Genomic DNA, 18,271 nt, shown 5'->3' with positions numbered 1-18,271 from the left:
CGTAGCCAAGTTTGCTGATGATACAAAGATGGGAGTAAAAGCAATGTGTGAGGAGGACACAAAGAACCTGCAAAAGGACATAGACAGACTAAGTGAGTGAGCAAAAATTTGGCAGATGGAGTATAATGTTGGAAAGTGTGAGGTTATGCACTTTGGAAGAAAAAATCGAAGAGCAAGTTATTATTTAAATGGAGAAAAATTGCAAACTGCTGCAGTACAGCGGGACCTGGGGGTCCTGGTGCATGAAACACAAAACGTTAGTATGCAGGTACAGCAAGTGATCAGGAAGGCCAATGGAATCTTGGCCTTTATTGCAATGTGGATGGAGTATAAAAGCAGGGAAGTCTTGCTACAATTATACAGGGTATTGGTGAGGCCACACCTGGAATACTGTGTGCAGTTTTGGTTTCCATATTTACGAAAGGATATATTTGCTTTGGAGGCAGTTCAGAGAAAGTTCACTAGGTTGATTCCGGAGATGAGGGAGTTGACTTTTGAGGAAAGATTGAGTAGGTTGAGCCTCTACTCATTGGAATTCAGACGAATGAGAGGTGATCTTATTGAAACGTATAAGATTATGAGGGGGCTTGACAAGGTGGATGCAGAGAGAATGTTTCCACTGATAGGGGAGACTAGAACTAGAGGGCATAATCTTAGAATAAGGGGGCTCCCCATTTACACTGAGATGAGGAGGAATTTCTTCTCTCGGAGGGTTGTAAATCTGTGGAATTCACTGTCTCAAAGATCTGTGGAAGCTGGGTCATTGAATAAATTTAAGACAGAGATAGAAAGTTTCTTAACTGATAAGGAAATAAGGGATTATAGTAAGCGGGCAGGGAAGTGGACCTGAGTCCATGATTGGATCAGCCATGATCATATTAAATGGCAGAGCAGGCTCGAGGGGCCGTATGGCCTACTCCTGCTCCTATTTCTTATGATCTTATGTTTGTTCTTATTTACAATAGATTATTATATGTTACAGGAGACAAATTAAACTTCAGGATTTAATGTTAATATGTGTTGGAGGAACGGCTGTGCAGAGGGGCGAAAGGGATTTGTATGATACAATGGAATGATTACGATGTTGTAAATGTTATTAATGTTCAATAACTATTAATATTATTTTTTAAAAGTGGGTAGGACACTCACCTTTAAGCCATAAAGTTGTGGGTTTAAATCCCACGCCAGGGACTTGAGCACTTAAACCTAGGCTAACACTCCAGTGCAGTGCTGAGGGAGTGCTGCACTGTTGGAAGTGCTGTCTTTCGGATGAGATGCTAACCAGGTGTACGTAAAAGATCCCACGACACTATTTTGAAGAAGAGCAGGGAAGTTATCCCCGGTGTTCTAGCCAATATTTATCCCTCAATCAACGTAACAGAAACAGATTATCTGGTCATTATTACATTGCTGTTTGTGGGAACTTGTTGTGTGCTAATTGGCTGCTGTGTTTCCACACACTACAACAGTGACTACACTCTAAAAGTATTTCATTGGCTGTAAAGCACTTCGAGACATCCGGTGGTCGTGAAAGGCGCTGTATAAATGTAAGTATTTTTTAAAATAATTTACTATTGAAAATATAAAACCTCATAATTTAGTTTGTGATATTTTTGGGGATTTAGGTAATTTATTTATTTGACATTAGAAGTTTTGTATTACTGAACAAAAGCTACACTGATATGGCAGTGCTTTTGATGACCTATTTGTGCAAGCTGATCAAAGCAAATGTGTTTATGAGCCTAGTGGTGGTATTGGAATTAAAGTGCATTACATGAACGAAGAACACATTTTTGCTATTGAACAAACTATAGGGATGCTCCTGACTAAAATCAAAGAACCTTCAGAATATAACCTCATCTAGCTATATGATATGATGCTTGCTTTACAGCTACACAATAAACTTTCAATTGATGTAACCGATAACTTTTGTGTGTTGTACATTAGTTCCTTATTTTCCTCCCCAAAGTCTCCTTATGACAAACGCCTTCCCTTGCCAAAAGGATGTCGACAGAAGGTGTGTTTCCAATTTTACTCTTCAGGATTATGATTTCAATTCCATGATGAGATTACTGCTATGTTTATTCTTCAGTGTAGATTTTCCAATCACCTACGCCAGTTGTCCAAGTGGAGAGCAGGTGCAGGGGATCTGTAAATTGAGCAAGCAGGCTTTCGTATGCTTTGCACCTGATTCATTCTGTCTAAAATTTCTATCCAATTTTATGTGCTAGTGCATAATTTGTGCCATATCCTCATTAATGCCTCAGAATGTATCCAAAAATATCTGAATGCGACCAAGCACTATTTCCCATTTTTGCACTAGATTGTGATTTTCGTCTATGAAGCCTGCTTTGAAATGGTACAAGGCAAAGGCCATGGGGTAGGAATTGGTCCTAGTTGTACCTGTTTCTCGGTGGAATAATGGCAAAATATACCAAGGCTGTGGGGATGTATTGGGTCGGGCGATTTTTCAGGCGCCCTGGCAACCATCTAACTTGCATATGTTAACGATGGTCCTAACAGCTGTTTCATGGCCTGGAATTTCTTGGATCACACCAAAATTATCGAATAGAATCATAGAATGGTTACAACACAGAAGGTGGCTATTCGGCCCATCGAGCATTTGCCAGCTCCCTGCAAGAGTAATTCAGCTGTCCCAATCCCCCCGCCCTTTCTTTGGGCCCAAATTTCCCCATGAGTTGCACTGTTTTTTTTTGGTGTAACTTGATTTTTCTGGTGTATCTTTTTAGTTGCAAATATGGCCATTTAATTTGCGCCAGTGTAAGTGAGTTAGTTAGGTTTTTTGTTAGGTCAATTTTTTTTTCAAAAGAGTGCGTTCCCAGCCACTTACACTATTTCTGCCAATTTGGCCAGAAAAAAGTTGTACTAAACTAACTTAGGGCAGCGTATGTGTCCACTTTTGTCTGCACAGAAAGACCTTATTTACCGTTAAGGAATCGGCGTAAGTAACTACTTTTCAAACACCACCAAGCACCAAATAACGCTCAAGCAGTGATAACAATTCAATAAGAAATAAAGAAGTGAAGTAAAGAATTAAATTAACAAATAAAAGTACTGCATCAAATCCTACCTTAAACTGAACTATGCAGCAGCTGGCCCTGCGAGAGTTCGTTCGGCCAGGGAAAGGTGCGGGACACCGGCAAGCCCTTCTGCCAGGGCAAGAATTGGGAGAACGCAGCATACCGGGGCTATAGGAGGGAGGAGTATCAACGTGGCGGGCTGTGTGGGGGTGGGGAGGGGAGAGTATCAATGTAGAACGATGCAGGCTGTGGGGGAGGGGGGAGGGGAGGAGGGGAGGGTATCATCGGAGAACGCGGCAGGCTGTGGGTGGGGGGCAGGGCTGGTGGTGGTGGATGGGAGGGGAGGGAGGGAGAAGACTGAACTCTGCAAGCTTGGGGTGGGGGGGGGGTGGGGTGCTGACGAGGAAGGATAGAGAAATCACAAGACTGAAGTCAGGAGGGGGAGAGAATAAAAGACCTTTGGGTTTCTTACCTTGTTTGGGGAGTGGGAAGAGCTGGGCTGTGCTGCTATTTTGCACCTTGTTTTAATTTTACTTTAAGGATGGGTGCATCAATCTCAATGACGTGGATTATTCCATAGTTATGTGTCACTATGCTACGTAGGAGAGAATTGATTAGAGCTCATCGCATCAGGAACATCAGAGCCCATAGGCTGCTGGGCAGGAGGCATTACACACCTCAGAGATTTCGAGTCAGGCATTTCTATCTGGACCTGAGTGAGGCAGATTGTGTCAGAAGGCTGCGTTTCCGCAGAGAAGTTGTTCGTGAGATCTGTGAGTTGGTGAGACCACAGTTGTAGCCGAGAAGCAGCAGGTGGACTGCCTTGTCTGTTGAAGTGAAGGTTACAGCTGCACTTTCCTTCTATGCCTCGGAATTGTTTCAAGGTACAACTGGAAATGTGTGTGCCATCTCTCACGGAGCAATACAGTTCTCCATTCGCCAGGTCATGGCTGCACTGTATGCACGGAGGAATGACTTCATCAAGTTCCCAATGACCGCACAAGCAATGCGTGACACGGCTGTGGGCTTCTGCAGTATTGCTGGCTTCCCAAAGGTACAGGACTGCATTAATTGTACCCACATCGCCTTACGAGGATGCCGAGCAGTTCAGGAATAGAAAAGGCTTCCACTCCATTAATGTGCAGCTCATGCGTGACGACAAGTATCACATCATGTCAGTCAATGCAAGTTACCCTGGCAGCACCCATCCTACGCGACAGCACTGTATCTGACATGTTTGAGCAGCAGCCAGAAGGGCAGAGCTGGCTACTGGGAGACAAAGGGTACGACCTCGCCATCTGGCTCATGATGCCCCTACGCGTAACCCGGACGGAAGCTGACCATCAAGACAACATTGCGACATGCAGCATCATAGAGAGGACCATTGGCATTTTAAAACAGCGTTTCCGATGCCTGGATCATTCCGGAGGCAACTTGCAATATTCCCCTGAGATGGTCAGTCACTTCACTGTTGTGTGCTGCAATCTGCATAACTTAGCCATCATGAGGCAGCAGCAGCTGATAGTGGAAGAAGAAGACCCACCTGTGGTGAGAGTGCCTGATGATAATGATGTGGAAGATGCAGGTGACAAGCAGGAGGAGGAGGAGCTGGAGGATGATGATGACGAGGATCAGGAGACCATGCAGGTGCCTGAGGCCGGAGCATGACATCGGAGGAGAGCAAACCATCGTGCTCCTTTAACAATTGCTCGAGCCTTGCGCCAGCAGCTCATCCGTAATCGCTTTACTGATGCCTGAGGGCTCAGCGACAACTGTTCCACTTTGACATGTTTGCAGCTGTTCCTAAATGTTGTGTTGTGTTAATGGAACATGATTCAGTTTCAATGTAAAAAATATTTTATTGAAAATTTTAGAATGTACTTCACTTTAGTGTAATAAAATAATTTTTTTATCAAACTATACTTTAATATGACTCATTAAGATCACTTAAAAACTTTAAGATCACATAAATTTGTAAAGTTACAAAAGTTACAAAACAATTTCAATGTGAAAAATCTTACATTCTAAGATCGCTTAAACTTCAAGATCACTTTTTAGGTGCGAAATTAAATAACTTACAAAATGTGAGAACATTTACACTCTAAGATCACTTAAAAACCTTAAGATCACTTATAAGTTGTAAAGTTACAAAACTTACAAAACAATTTCCATTAGAAAAAACTTACACTGTAAGATCACTTAAAAACTTTAAGGTCACTTTAGCCTTGTAAAATTACATTACTTACGAAACAATTTCCATTCGAAAACAGTTACAAGAGTAAAATCAACAACAACGACAAAAACAACAGCAGCAAAGAAAGACTGCACCCATCTCAGATCCACATCTTGGTGAATGTGCACTGCATCGTGGGTGGAGGTTGAGGGTTACGGTTTGTGTTATGTATCTGGACTTGTAAATACTCTGTACAGCCACCAGAAGGCTCATTCCCCAAAGTCCCAAGGGATCGCATAATCCCTTGGGAGCACAGGTATTTAAGAGTGCTTCACAGGTTGGAGAGGCACTCTGGAGACCTGCAATAAAAGACTACGGTCACACAATATACAACAGTTTGGGTCTCTACAGGGACTAGTGCGGGGATTGCCGTGGGAGTGGCAGTAGATTGGCCTGGCTGTGTTCCCTTATTGCAGAAGCTACCTCCCTGATGGCCTGTGCCATCATTTCGGCTGCCTGTGACATTCCCTCCCTGATAGCCTGTGCCGTCATTCCCGTTGCCTCTGAAATTTCCTCCCTCATGTCCCGTGACAGTATTGCTATTTCCGCCGTCAGTGTCGTTACCTCATCACTCACCCCACTGACAGTGTTCATGAGTGATCGGGTAAGCTCATTGGTCTCCACACCCAATGCCATCACCTGAGCCACATCTGTTGCACCCTCCAGCTCAGGACAGCATGGTACATTTCTCCTTGGCCCCGCCCTGGGTCTGTCTCGCGGAACCGCTCCAGTGTGAGGCACAGGCTGGGACGGTGTGGCCATGGGTTCCATTCCAGCAGGAGTGGGACCCAGAACCTCGGACGGTGGGGCAGATTGATTTGAAGGGCCACGAGTAATTTTCAGTACTTATCCTCTCCTTCACGTGTTTGTGCATTACTGATTGCTTTTCTCCAGCTAGGACCCATCAAAGGAGTGTTCCATACTGCATTCCAGCAGCACTGGGAGGCGCAGGCTGGGATATTGGTGCATTGAATGATCCATACTGCATTCCAGCAACTCTGGAATCCGCAACCTCTGGACTTTTGAAAGCATCCAATGTCGGACCAAAACTTAAACCACTATGCAGGGACTGGGACGAGCTGAAACCACGGAATGTCGAAGCAGACCCTAAACCACTATGCAGGGACTGGGATGAGCTGAAACCCCAGAATGTCGAACCAGACCCTAAACCACTATGCAGGGACTGGGACGAGCTGAAACCACGGAATGACGAATCAGAAATCATGGAAGTGCTTGGCAATGCAAGTTCAAGATTCTCCTCTTCATACTTCTCCATACTTTCCCTTACACTAATTATTAGTCCTTGATAATTTGAGGAAGACCAATGTGAATATTTAGAAAAACAGATTTGAATAGTAGCGATAACTCAATGTTTCATACAACCATCTTTATAATTGTATTGTTGGATTGGATCAATTATTTTGTTGTTGTTTATATATCCAAAATGTATTTGATCCAATGCATCAATCTCTATTTCAGCAAATTACATAACAGTGAAGAAGTCAGCAATTGTAAGAATCCGCAGTTGTGCTTTCTTTATTTACAAAAGATAAGTAGTGGAATGACCTTCACGACTACAGTTCTTTAGAAGTGAAACATGAGGGGACCAAAATTGCTCCACGCTGGGTTTGGAGCGTGGAATTCCAATCAGATGTTTTTTTTGCGGCGGCATGAGAAGCGCTGCCCCCGGCACAGAATTAACCTCTTTCAGGAAAAAAATGTTTGTTGCGCTAACAATGTGTTCACCCCAGGCACGTCTGTCAGCGCGGACCTGACCTGACCGGCAGAGGTGGGCGAGCCAATTTAAATTTTTGGTAGTCTGTTGTCAGACGCTTAAGAGTTTAAATTTAACTGCATGGCCACAGGAAACACGCTGCTTGGGGACCACTTCTGTCAACCTGAGGTGGGAGTTTAGTGGCCATTGCTCCAGCTGATTAGCTGACAGCATCAAATGTAGAGTAAAAGCTCCCACCAGGGAGATGATCACTTTCCTCAGCAGAAGTTGTTGCATACTGCATTCCCAGCACAGATTCTGCATGCTGCAGTCTTTCCAGCAAAGTCTCCATCCAGTGTCACCTCACTGGAAGGACCTCTCTCACCATTAACAGATTACATCTGTCATCGCGGCTTCACCTGCCATCTGTTCCATAAGCATGGATGCCGTTTATACTGTCTCACCTTGGTCCTCAGAATCTGACCACGATGAGCCCCAACACTAGCTGTACCAGGCACACCAGCAGTACCAACAACAGCACCACCAACCTTCTCTGCAATGACCTGATGCTGCAGAGGACAGAGGGCATCAGCACCTGACCACATTACTGCCTGGGAGGCCAGGGATGGCCTCATCATGGCCAGATTTAGTTAACTTTATGCTGTACACCCATATGACTGCCACATGATGTGGAAAGTGTTGAAAATAAAGATTTTTATGTTTCACTGTACATAAACATTGGATTAAACACCAAAGTGGCCTCCTTGTGTGTTGTTAGTTGGTATGATTGCACTAGGATGAGGGTGAGTATGAGGGGTGGCTAGTGATGGGGATGTGATAATGTAGAGAGAGGGGGGATGGGTGGACGAGCAAGGTATGTTGGTGTGAGTAAGGATGTGTAGGAGTAGGTTTGGGAAGGCAGAGTGATGGGGCTGTGATGAGTGACACAGCAGGATGAAGGTGAGTGTGGCTTTGTACTCACCTTTCCTGATCTAATGAGATAATTGAAATGTTTACGGCACTGCACCCAGGTCCTCCTAACCACACCCCTGCTGTTGAGCTCCTCTGTAATCTCTAACCAGGCTGCTTAGGTGTCCTAGGGAGCTCCTTTCCGCCCATTGGAAGGCAAGAGGACCTCCCTGCGTGTTCTGACTCCCTGCATAAGCCTATGGAGGGAGTCATCGTAAAACCTGGGTGCAGCCCTTTGCCTCTGTGCAGTTATTGTCAAAGTGTTTGCAGCACTCCAATGCTGTATTGCACTGACAGCACTATGTTAGATTAAACTTCAAATCTAATGTGGCCATGGCCTCTTTAAAGATCCCAGCTGAAAACGTGTCATCAATGATGTCACCAGACCTACACCATTTAATTGGCCCAGGTAACACGCAGGGCGGGCTTAATAGGCCCTATTAAGGAAAAGCCATTTTCAGCAGGGGGATGGAGCCAGCAGCGGGGTCGCGACCCACCATGGCCACCGCCTACACCGGACCCGCCCAGTGCAAAATTCCAGCCATGTGTGTTTCTCGCTGGCATCCAAACATGCCTCCGTTAAACCCAGAAGTTGGGTTGCACTTCCGCTCGTAAAATCAACAATTTTAACCCCCACCCATTCCCAACCCACCCATTTGAAAGATTGGTCCCCGATTATAGATCAGAGAAAGTGGGATGAGGCTGGATAGCTCTTGGTCGGCCGGCGCGAATACGATGGGCCGAAATGGCCTCCTTCCTTGCTGTAAATTTCTATGATTCTATGAAAGAGGGATGCAAGCTGTAATCCAGATTCAGAGGAATTTGGCTGGGGGCTAGGTTGTATGGCTGAAGAAGATTTTCCAGGTAGTTGCAGCAAGGTCATGAAGAGACTTGAAGACAATGGCAAGAACGTTGAATTCCTTTTCACACTGCTAACCAGCAAACTAACCATCTTAGCAGGAGAATTGCTGAAGAGTTCCGTAATCCGACTGTGGCTCCAAGAAAATGGAATAGTCACACTTCAGTTCTCTTCTCTGTATAAACATTCACAATTGCGAGAGTAGAAATTAAAATCACGTTAATTAAATGGTATTCAGCCCTGGATGGCTTTTTGCATTTCCACTTTAATCACACTTTAGGAATAAAACAAGCATTAAGCACAGTGACTTTAACAAATAAAATATACTTCAAATAAAACAGAAGCTTACAAGAGCAAGAAAGCTTATAATGGGAAAAATCCTGTATCATTTCCTCTACTCATATGCAATTTTGGATGCTTAATTTTTTTTTACAGCTTTACCTAATCATTTTATAACTTGTGGTTGCTTTCTGGTGGTCCAGTGTTTGAAGTCTGTGAATCAGATAATACTCTGAGCTCTGAATGAAGCCAGCAGCTGAGACAAGAGTTGTTTTCTCTGGGTCTGGCAAGTCTGCTAGAAAATTTTAATCTGAAAATAACACCATCAATATTTTTGCATATCATATCCTTCTTTAAACAGCATAAACATACTGGATTTTGGAGAAGCTTTAATTTCATATGGGAGGCAGAAAACTCCATATTATTGACAATTCTTAAATTGCTGTAATGGGGATTTCTAAAAACCCTTTCACAAATCATTATACGAAAAAGGAATAATATTTAAACAGCATAATGTAATCAAATCAGGGATAAATTAGAATAAAAATCATTAAAAATTGCAAATTATTTCTGCCCTTTTTTCTGCCTGACTTTATTTTTTAAAACAAGCAGCTTGAATATACAGCACTATATATTGAAATATCAATCATCCTTGGTTTGTGTTTATTCATCTGTTATATTTCTATTTATTTCTTGCTATTATTTCTTCACAGTTCATTGTCACTCATTTCTCTTTCCTCTATTTTGGCTCCCTTTTGTTTGCTTCTTCTTTAATATTGATATGGATCCGGAGCAACTTACAATGGGAATTGGATACTTAAAAAGGAGACATTTGCAGGGCTATGGGGAAAGAGCGGGACAGTGGGACTAATTTAACAGATCTTTCAAAGAACTGGCACGGGCAAGGTGGGCCGAATGGCCTCCTCTGTGCTGTGTGACTCGATGGGACGATTTTAACTGTCCCTCACCTGACGAAACAGGATGGGGAGGGCATTTAAAATAATGGAGTCACCTATCACCACCGATCCCGCATCCTTCCCGGCATATTCCCATGTTAATCTGCTCTTTTGAACAGATGAGCAGGCCACCCGCAGGAAAGAAGCAAGGTCCTGTTTTAAGTATGCAAATCAGAGCCTAATTCTGGGCCAGAAGAGGCCCAGATGGTAACTTTTAAAATTTATTTTTCTGGTTTCCTTGTGTTCCAGCAGTGTCAGGATTGCTCCTCCAGGCCTCACAAGGAGCCTTGGGCCTCTCTTGTGCCTGGCTCGTCCCCTTCTCCCCGATGGTGGCCAGATGCCCCCACACCCTCCCCCCACTCCCCTCACCCCCGATCACAGCTACCATTCTCCCACCCCCCCATCCCGACCGTGGCCAGTGTATCCCCTATCTCCTATCCCCTTCCACTGATCTCGGGGGGTGGGGGGTGGGGGCACCCCGCTCTTCCCCCAATTACGGCCAGAGCCTCCACTAACGACCGGGGATCATTCCCATGGCTCATACAATACACATTAATGATTTAGACGAAGGAATTGAATGTAATATCTCCAAGTTTGCAGATGACACTAAGCTGGGTTGGAGTGTGAGCTATGAGGAGGATGTTAAGAGGCTGCAGGGTGACTTGGACAGGTTAGGTGAGTGGGCAAATGCATGGCAGATGTAGTATAATGTAGATAAATGTGAGACTATCCACTTTGGTGGCAAAAACAGGAAGGCAGAATATTATCTGAATGGTGACTGATTAGGAAAAGGGGAGGTGCAACGAGACCTGGATGTCATGGTACATCAGACATTGAAAGTTGGCATGCAGGTACAGCAGGCGGTGAAGAAGGCAAATAGCATGTTGGCCTTCATAGTGAGATGATTTGAGTACAGGAGCAGGGAGGTCTTACTGCAGTTGTACAGGGCCTTGGTGAGGCCAGACCTTGAATATTGTGTACAGTTTTGGTCTCCTAACCTGAGGAAGGACATTATTGCTATTGAGGGAGTATAGCGAAGGTTCACCAGACTGATTCCCAGGATGGCAGGGCTGACATATGAAGAAAGATTGGATCAACACGGCTTATATTCACTGGATGAGAGGGGATCACATAGAAACATAAAATTCTGATGGGATTGGACAGGTTAGATGCAGGAAGAATGTTCCCGATATTGGGGAAGTCCAGAACCAGGGTCACAGTCTAAGGATAAGGGGTAAGCCAGTTAGGACCGAGATGAGGAGAAACTTCTTCACTCAGAGAATTGTGAACCTGTGGAATTCTCTACCACAGAAAGTTGTTGAGGCCAGTTCATTAGATATATTCAAAAGGGAGTTAGATGTGGTCCTTAGGGCTAAAGGAATCAAGGGGTAGGGAGAGAAAGCAGGAATGGGGTACTGAAGTTGCATGATCACCATGATCATTTTGAATGGTGGTGCAGGCTCGAAGGGCCGAATGGCCTAATCCTGCACCGATTTTCTATGTTTCTATTTTCCCATACTTTTGAGGCTGCCTCTTCTCTGCAGATGATGAGCATAACCATATTTTAGAGCTGGGGAATTTTTTTTGTGATCGACAGCAAGATTGGCTATTCACAAAGTGTGCTAGCATTTCCAATTTACCAGCACATAACCTCACCAACTCCCTAAATTGATGGAAAATTACTGAAGAATTTTTTAGGAGTCGTGAAAGTAGAGGGATTTATTTTGTATAAAACATCAATGAATAAATGGTAAACATTTCAGCTTTTTCTGAGGCACAAAATATGCAATGTAGGTTTCCATATTTAAGGGCTTGTTTATGGAAACTTATCACTTTTTTATGTTTGTTATTTATTCTAAATAGTTAACAGCTAACTTTCTTTAATTTATGTGTAGATGAGACAAAATTCAAAACAACTAGCAAACAAAATGATTAAAGTAAATAATAGAAGTTCTGGAAGGACTCTACCATGCTTTAAGTTTGGAGGGGAGTTCTAAATAAAAATCTTCAGTTTAAACAAGTATTCAAGAAAAACCTTTTATTAACACCAAAAAATCCACAAGATCGAGGAGTGAGAAAGCAATGTGAAACTGGTCTAAACTGTGGAGAAAAACTTTGGTGAGTATAGTCCCTGCAATTTCAGAGCCTAACTTAGTTAGTGTAGTGGTGGGAGGTGTTTTTTTTTCACTGCATAACCTCTGTACCCGTTGCTTATATGTTTTCCCCTTTTTTCTGTACATTTTGTTATATGCTATTAAGTTAATTGGTGTGGTGTGCTATTTTCTAAATAAAATATTTGTTCTTGCACCAAACAGTTGTCTGTCTACATCTATCACATCCCCTAAATAATTCCAAGCCCTAGAACCAGGGAGTGGGACGATTCGAACCGTCAAGGTCAGAAAAGGCTGACAAACCCACCACCCGCTACATTTCACAGCTGGGACAGGATGTCCACGCCGGGCACAGGAAGCCCCTCCTCGCTTCGGTTACCGGCCCCAAACGGGGCGATACCGAATTTCGTCCTCTTGATGTTTTCCATAGCCATTGAAGGTAGATAAATTAATTGATTTCCCTCACACTACAGTTACATAAGTAAATAAATATGCAAATTTACCTATGTTTCATTCTATCCTTCTTCACTAGTATTTGGTGTTAATAAAAGGTTTTTCTTGAATACTTGTTTAAACTGAAGATTTTTATTTAGAACTCCCCTCCAAACTTAAAGCATGGTAGAGTCCTTCCAGAACTTCTATTATTTACTTTAATCATTTTGTTTGCTAGTTGTTTTGAATTTTGTCTCATCTACACATAAATTAAAGAAAGTTAGCTGTTAACTATTTAGAATAAATAACAAAAATAAAAAAGTGATAAGTTTCCATAAACAAGCCCTTAAATATGGAAACCTACATTGCATGTTTTGTGCCTCAGAAAAAACTGAAATGTTTACCATTTATTCATTGATGTTTTATACAAAATAAATCCCTCTACTTTCACGACTCCTAAAAAATTCTTCAGTAATTTTCCATCAACTTAGGGAGTTAATGAGGTTATGTCCTGGTAAACTTCTTCTCGGGGGCAGGACTGGGGTGGTACGCACGTGAGTTTACCACCGCTACACAGCCTCGCCGTGTAATGCTGGCGCGAGCACAGGACCCTCCCCTTCCATTAAAGGGGACGGCACGCTGTAAGCTCTGAAGCGGGGCGGGGCGACAGGCCTCCATTGGGCCACCGAGGCTGCAGGATGACATGGCCACAGCCCGGCACAGAAGTGAAGTGCAGGGCTGCACTATTGGGCACGGACCCCGCGATATCGCAAACGAAAGGCCGGACCGGTAAGTCGGCCGGGGAAAGAAAATGGTGGCAAGAGGCTATCTTTACCTTTCGCCTTGCGAGCGGAGTGCGGCCCGGTTAGCTAGCTGCGAGGCTGGCACTCACTTCGCCCGCGGTGGCCTCAAGAGGCACTACCCAATTTCCGCTCCAGGGTGAAAACGGGTCACTGCACATGGCGCTGACGTTATCATCACCGGCACAGCAGCCCGGGGCGGGATTGGCAGGATCGGCGGGATCGGTGCTGCTGGTTTGCACTTCCGCTAACCCCACACAATTTTGTAAGAGGCAGTAGCGCTCCCCCCTCCCCAAGCGAGAAATTGTTTACATCTCGTTAGCCCCCCCTGGGAGGCACAAACAACGAGAATTTTTCCCCCAAAATATTTTGCAGGTATTAATTAAAACAGTAAATTCTAATATTTCTGAGTTCTTACAAATTTTTTCCAAATTCCTTCAATTAATACACTTCTACACATCTGGCAACATTATCCAGCCACCCCCGCCCCCCAACCCCCTCGCCTCCTCCACCGACCCCCTTCACCACAACCTGCACAACCCCACCCCAATCCTGTGCAACAGTGTAATGAGCAATGCCACAGGAGATCTACTAATTATCTGATACCATTATGTTACTAATAAATTGGGGTAATATATCAATGTAAAGGATAGCTGAAGGTTGCTGGATGGAAAAGTATTAAAACATCAATTTTAAATGGATTAGACAGCTTGTCAAAGCAACATAGTTAGTAGAAATTAACATTTTATTGGCCAATTAAAAAAAAAACTGACATTGGTAAAATTAATATGGAGACACATTTATTTTAAAAAGTACACAGCTCAGGGCATTTGGCTTTGTAAACAACTTACATCAATTTCCATTTTATTTTTGATTTATTATGTACAGTGGTACCAAATAGTCACACTCAGTCCTATTATATAGTGTTCAAGTTTAATTGAACATGTTTTCCATCCAACATAGTCCATTAAACAGTTCCACGCTAAGTTATCTCAGTTTTTTTTATGTTTGTTTAATGCATCAGAGACTTTGGCCTCGATTTTTACTACCTTAATGGCAAGGCCTCATTTAAATAACGCTTTCCAATACCCCATCTGACACCTGGCCAGGTAAACTATCTGACCAACGGGCGGAGTGAGAATTTAGTGGTAGGAGGCTGCCAACGACCTATGGGAACGCAGTCAGTGCGGGGGATCATTAGTGTATAGATGGGAATAGTCCTGAGCCTGCTGATCCATGCAGAATTAGGTCAACCGGGAACACCGGCTGAAGGTAGCATGTGGCCTCGAGTGGCTGGGTGAGTGGTGGAGGGGTGTTCTGTCCGCCATTGGGAGGGGCAATCCCAGGGCTGGGGAGGCCCAAGTCTCCCTTGTGAGGCCTGGAGGAGCACAAGGGCTCAGAACCAGACGAAGCTTTAAAACCTGCCTGGACCTCTTCTGGCCAGTCGGCGCTTCCTGCCATATTGCTGCTGCCAGGCAACAGACAGCGTGGGACAGTGTTGAAGTAAAAATTATGTAACGATGCCAAATGGCAGGGCGGGCTCAAATCGAGGCTTTAATTTCTTGTTATGACAAAAATGAAGCATTTTCATCTAGTTTTAGTTTGCTACCAATCCTTTTACATCAATGACAATACCAAAGGAGTTTTAAAACCAGCTCTCTTGAAAATAACTTCTCTATCTAACTCAATATAAATGTTGCAAACATTTTATTGGTTCTCTCCAAAACTATAGTCTTGAGGAAAGAACCAAGCCATATAATTCAAACTTAAACAATGCTGTGTAACTGTTCAGTTATATATATGTTCTTAGTTCTTATGTATGAACAGCATCTCCTTTTGAATTGGACTGATATGTATTCAAATGCATAAATATTGGTTAAGTGTTAAAGAATGGGGATTATTCAACTCATTAGTCCTGATTTTAACTCAAAGTGGGAATCGGGACTATGGGGGATAAAGCGGGTGACAAATAGTTCAGTCCCTGGGGGCTGAGCCCTGGGAGATTTGCATGCCCTGACACCCGCCCAAAGCTGTCAATGCTGGCAAGTGAGAGCGGAAATTTGCAGGGTGGGGTGGGGGTGGGGGGGGGGGGCGGGGTAGGAGGGGTTAGACTATTAGTTTATATGTAGAACTGGTTTACCTAAATGAAGCTGATGCCATTTCACATGTGAGCCCTGGATGCCAATTCGTTTGCCTGTACCAATATGGCAGACTTCGTACTTCCATCTCGTAATGAGCGTTCAGTTTCTACCCACCATATTAGAGCCTTATTTCTAGGCAAAGAAGTTTTAGGCTAAGTACAAAGTAAAAATAAAGTTAAACTTGTTCGTGTGAAAGTTATAATTGGGAAGAAGAAGATGTATAATTCTGTTTTTTAACAGATGATTATTTTGCAATTGTTCGCTGGATTGCTGCCAAACTCTCAAGGGGTGTTGTTCCCAATGCCTCACAACGTCAGATAAATGAAAATCAGCATTATTGGCTGATGCAATCGTGATTTACTGTGTTAGAAGGAGGAAGGAAATTATTCTAAGCAACAATTATAGTCAGAAAAGGTGTCAAGTTCATCATCAAATATATTAGCTTCAATTAGATGTATAACTTGCAGAGCAACTTTGGTACTGAACATAATTTTACTGCTCTACTGGTGGAATTGAGGTTAGAACCCAAGGACAAATAACAGTGGTTTGGCATCTGGCATGAATACAGATACATTCAAGTTCTGCTTGGGGCCATACTGGGGCCCGAACCAAGACCTTGGAGATTGCTCAGCAAGAGGCACTTTTCCTCAAATACCAGAATGTTACACCCTTCTGTATAAAACAGTTTTGAGAAAAATGTCAGTAAAGGCTAATGTACCCAAGTTAAAATTAATTGATATTACACCTCTTTGAAGAAGCATTTGGTGTCGTCAAGTGATAGCTAATGAATGTCCAATCAGGAGAGAAATATCAAGCACATTTTGACCTTCTCTAAAAGGAAAGATTACCACAATCATTAAGATGACAAAAAAGGTTCATTCATCTGAATGTTCCTTTAACCAAGCAGAAGCAAGCCCAGTGGCATACTAGAAAAGTCCTGGTGGACTTACCGATTAAGCTAGAACGTGTTGGTGTTTGAGGAAAACTGCCCGTTGCTAAACAATTTCTAAGACCTCAGCTAGGACCCCGTGTGGCCCTTCGCATAATTTGAACTTAGCAAAGTATCAATATTGGCTTAGTGGTAGTATTCAGAGGAGTAGTGCCAGAGGACAGGCGGATATATAAATTAATACTCATATTTAAGAAGGGAGATAGAACATGTCCAGGGAATTATAGATCAGTCAGCTTAACATCGGTGGTAGAAAAAATAATGGAATCCCCACTAAAGAAGAAAATAGAAGAACATCTGGAAACTATAAATATAGTAATGAATAGTCAGCATGGATTTCTAAAGGGAAAATCTTGCTTGACCAAACTTATTGAATTTTTTGAAGAGGTAACAGAGAGAGTAGACAATGGCAATGCAGTAGATGTAATTTATCTAGATTTTCAAAAGGCCTTCGATAAGGTACCCCATAATAGACTGATGAACAAGGTCAGAGAATGCCAAGTCAGGGGACAAGTAGCAGAGTGGCTTAAGAGCTGGCTTGAAGACAGAAAGCAGAGAGTGGGAGTAAAGGGTAGTTATTCACACTGGCAGAAGGTGGGTTGTGGTGTTCCACAAGGATCAGTGCTGGGACCACTGTTGTTCACAATTTATATTAATGATTTAGACTTTGGAATCAAAAACACAATTTCTAAATTTGCGGATGACACCAAATTAGGGGGATAGTCAATACTGATGAGGATTGCAACAAATTATAGAAGGACATTAATTAAATTACATAATGGGCATTGTAATATATGTACATAAGGTCTATACCACCAACAGGGAGCACTACCGTCGGAGGTCCTAGGTACACTCGTGCTGGGCCCGGTATATAACCTGAACTTCACCTTTGTATCTTCACTTCTGGAAGCCATTAAAGACTGACCAGCTTACACCTAGTCACTGGCTCACAGTACAGAGTTCATTGTATCATTTCATACACCACAACTGGCGACGAGGCAAATACGAACCCACGCAAAAGTATGGCGAGCACAGCACGATCGAGTACTGTTGGAATTCTCGAGAGATTCAATGAGGGAGAGGATTGGGGAAATTTCACAGATCGTCTTGACCAGTATTTCGTAGCAAACGACCTAAACAAAGACAAGGATGCAGAGACGCGCAGGGCAGTTCTTCTCATCATATGTGGCCCCACAATCTATGCACTCATCAAGAATCTGCTCTCACCCACTCTTCCTACAGAAAAGGTTTACAAAGAACAGTGTGCTCTAGTTCAGGAACACCTTAAACCCACGAAAGGAATTCTCATATCCAGATATCGCTTCTATTCGCAAGTTCGTCCAGAAGGCCAGGACGTAGCGGCATTTGTTGCCGACCTGAGACGTCTTGCAGGGCCTTGCAAATTTGGGCCTGCGTTGGAAGACATGCTGCGAGACATTTTTGTGATCGGGGTCTACCACAAGGTGATGTTAAGTAAGGAACATAGAAACATAGAAAATAGGTGCAGGAGTAGGCCATTCGGCCCTTCGAGCCTGCACCACCATTCAATATGATGATGGCTGATCATGCAACTTCAGTATCCCATTCTTGCTTTCTCTCCATACCCCTTGATCACTTTAGATGTAAGGGCCACATCTAACTCCCTTTTGAATATATCTAACGAACTAGCATCAACAACTTTCTGTGGTAGAGAATTCCACAGGTTCACAATTCTCTGAGTGAAGAAGTTTCTCCTCATCTCGGTCCTAAATGGCCCACCCCTTATCCTTAGACTGTGACCCCTGGTT

This window comes from Pristiophorus japonicus, chromosome 2, assembly GCF_044704955.1.
Source record: "Pristiophorus japonicus isolate sPriJap1 chromosome 2, sPriJap1.hap1, whole genome shotgun sequence".
NCBI classification, from domain to species: Eukaryota; Metazoa; Chordata; class Chondrichthyes; family Pristiophoridae; genus Pristiophorus; species Pristiophorus japonicus.
The sequence above is the reverse complement of the archived record's forward strand: the minus strand, read 5'-3'. Positions refer to the sequence as shown.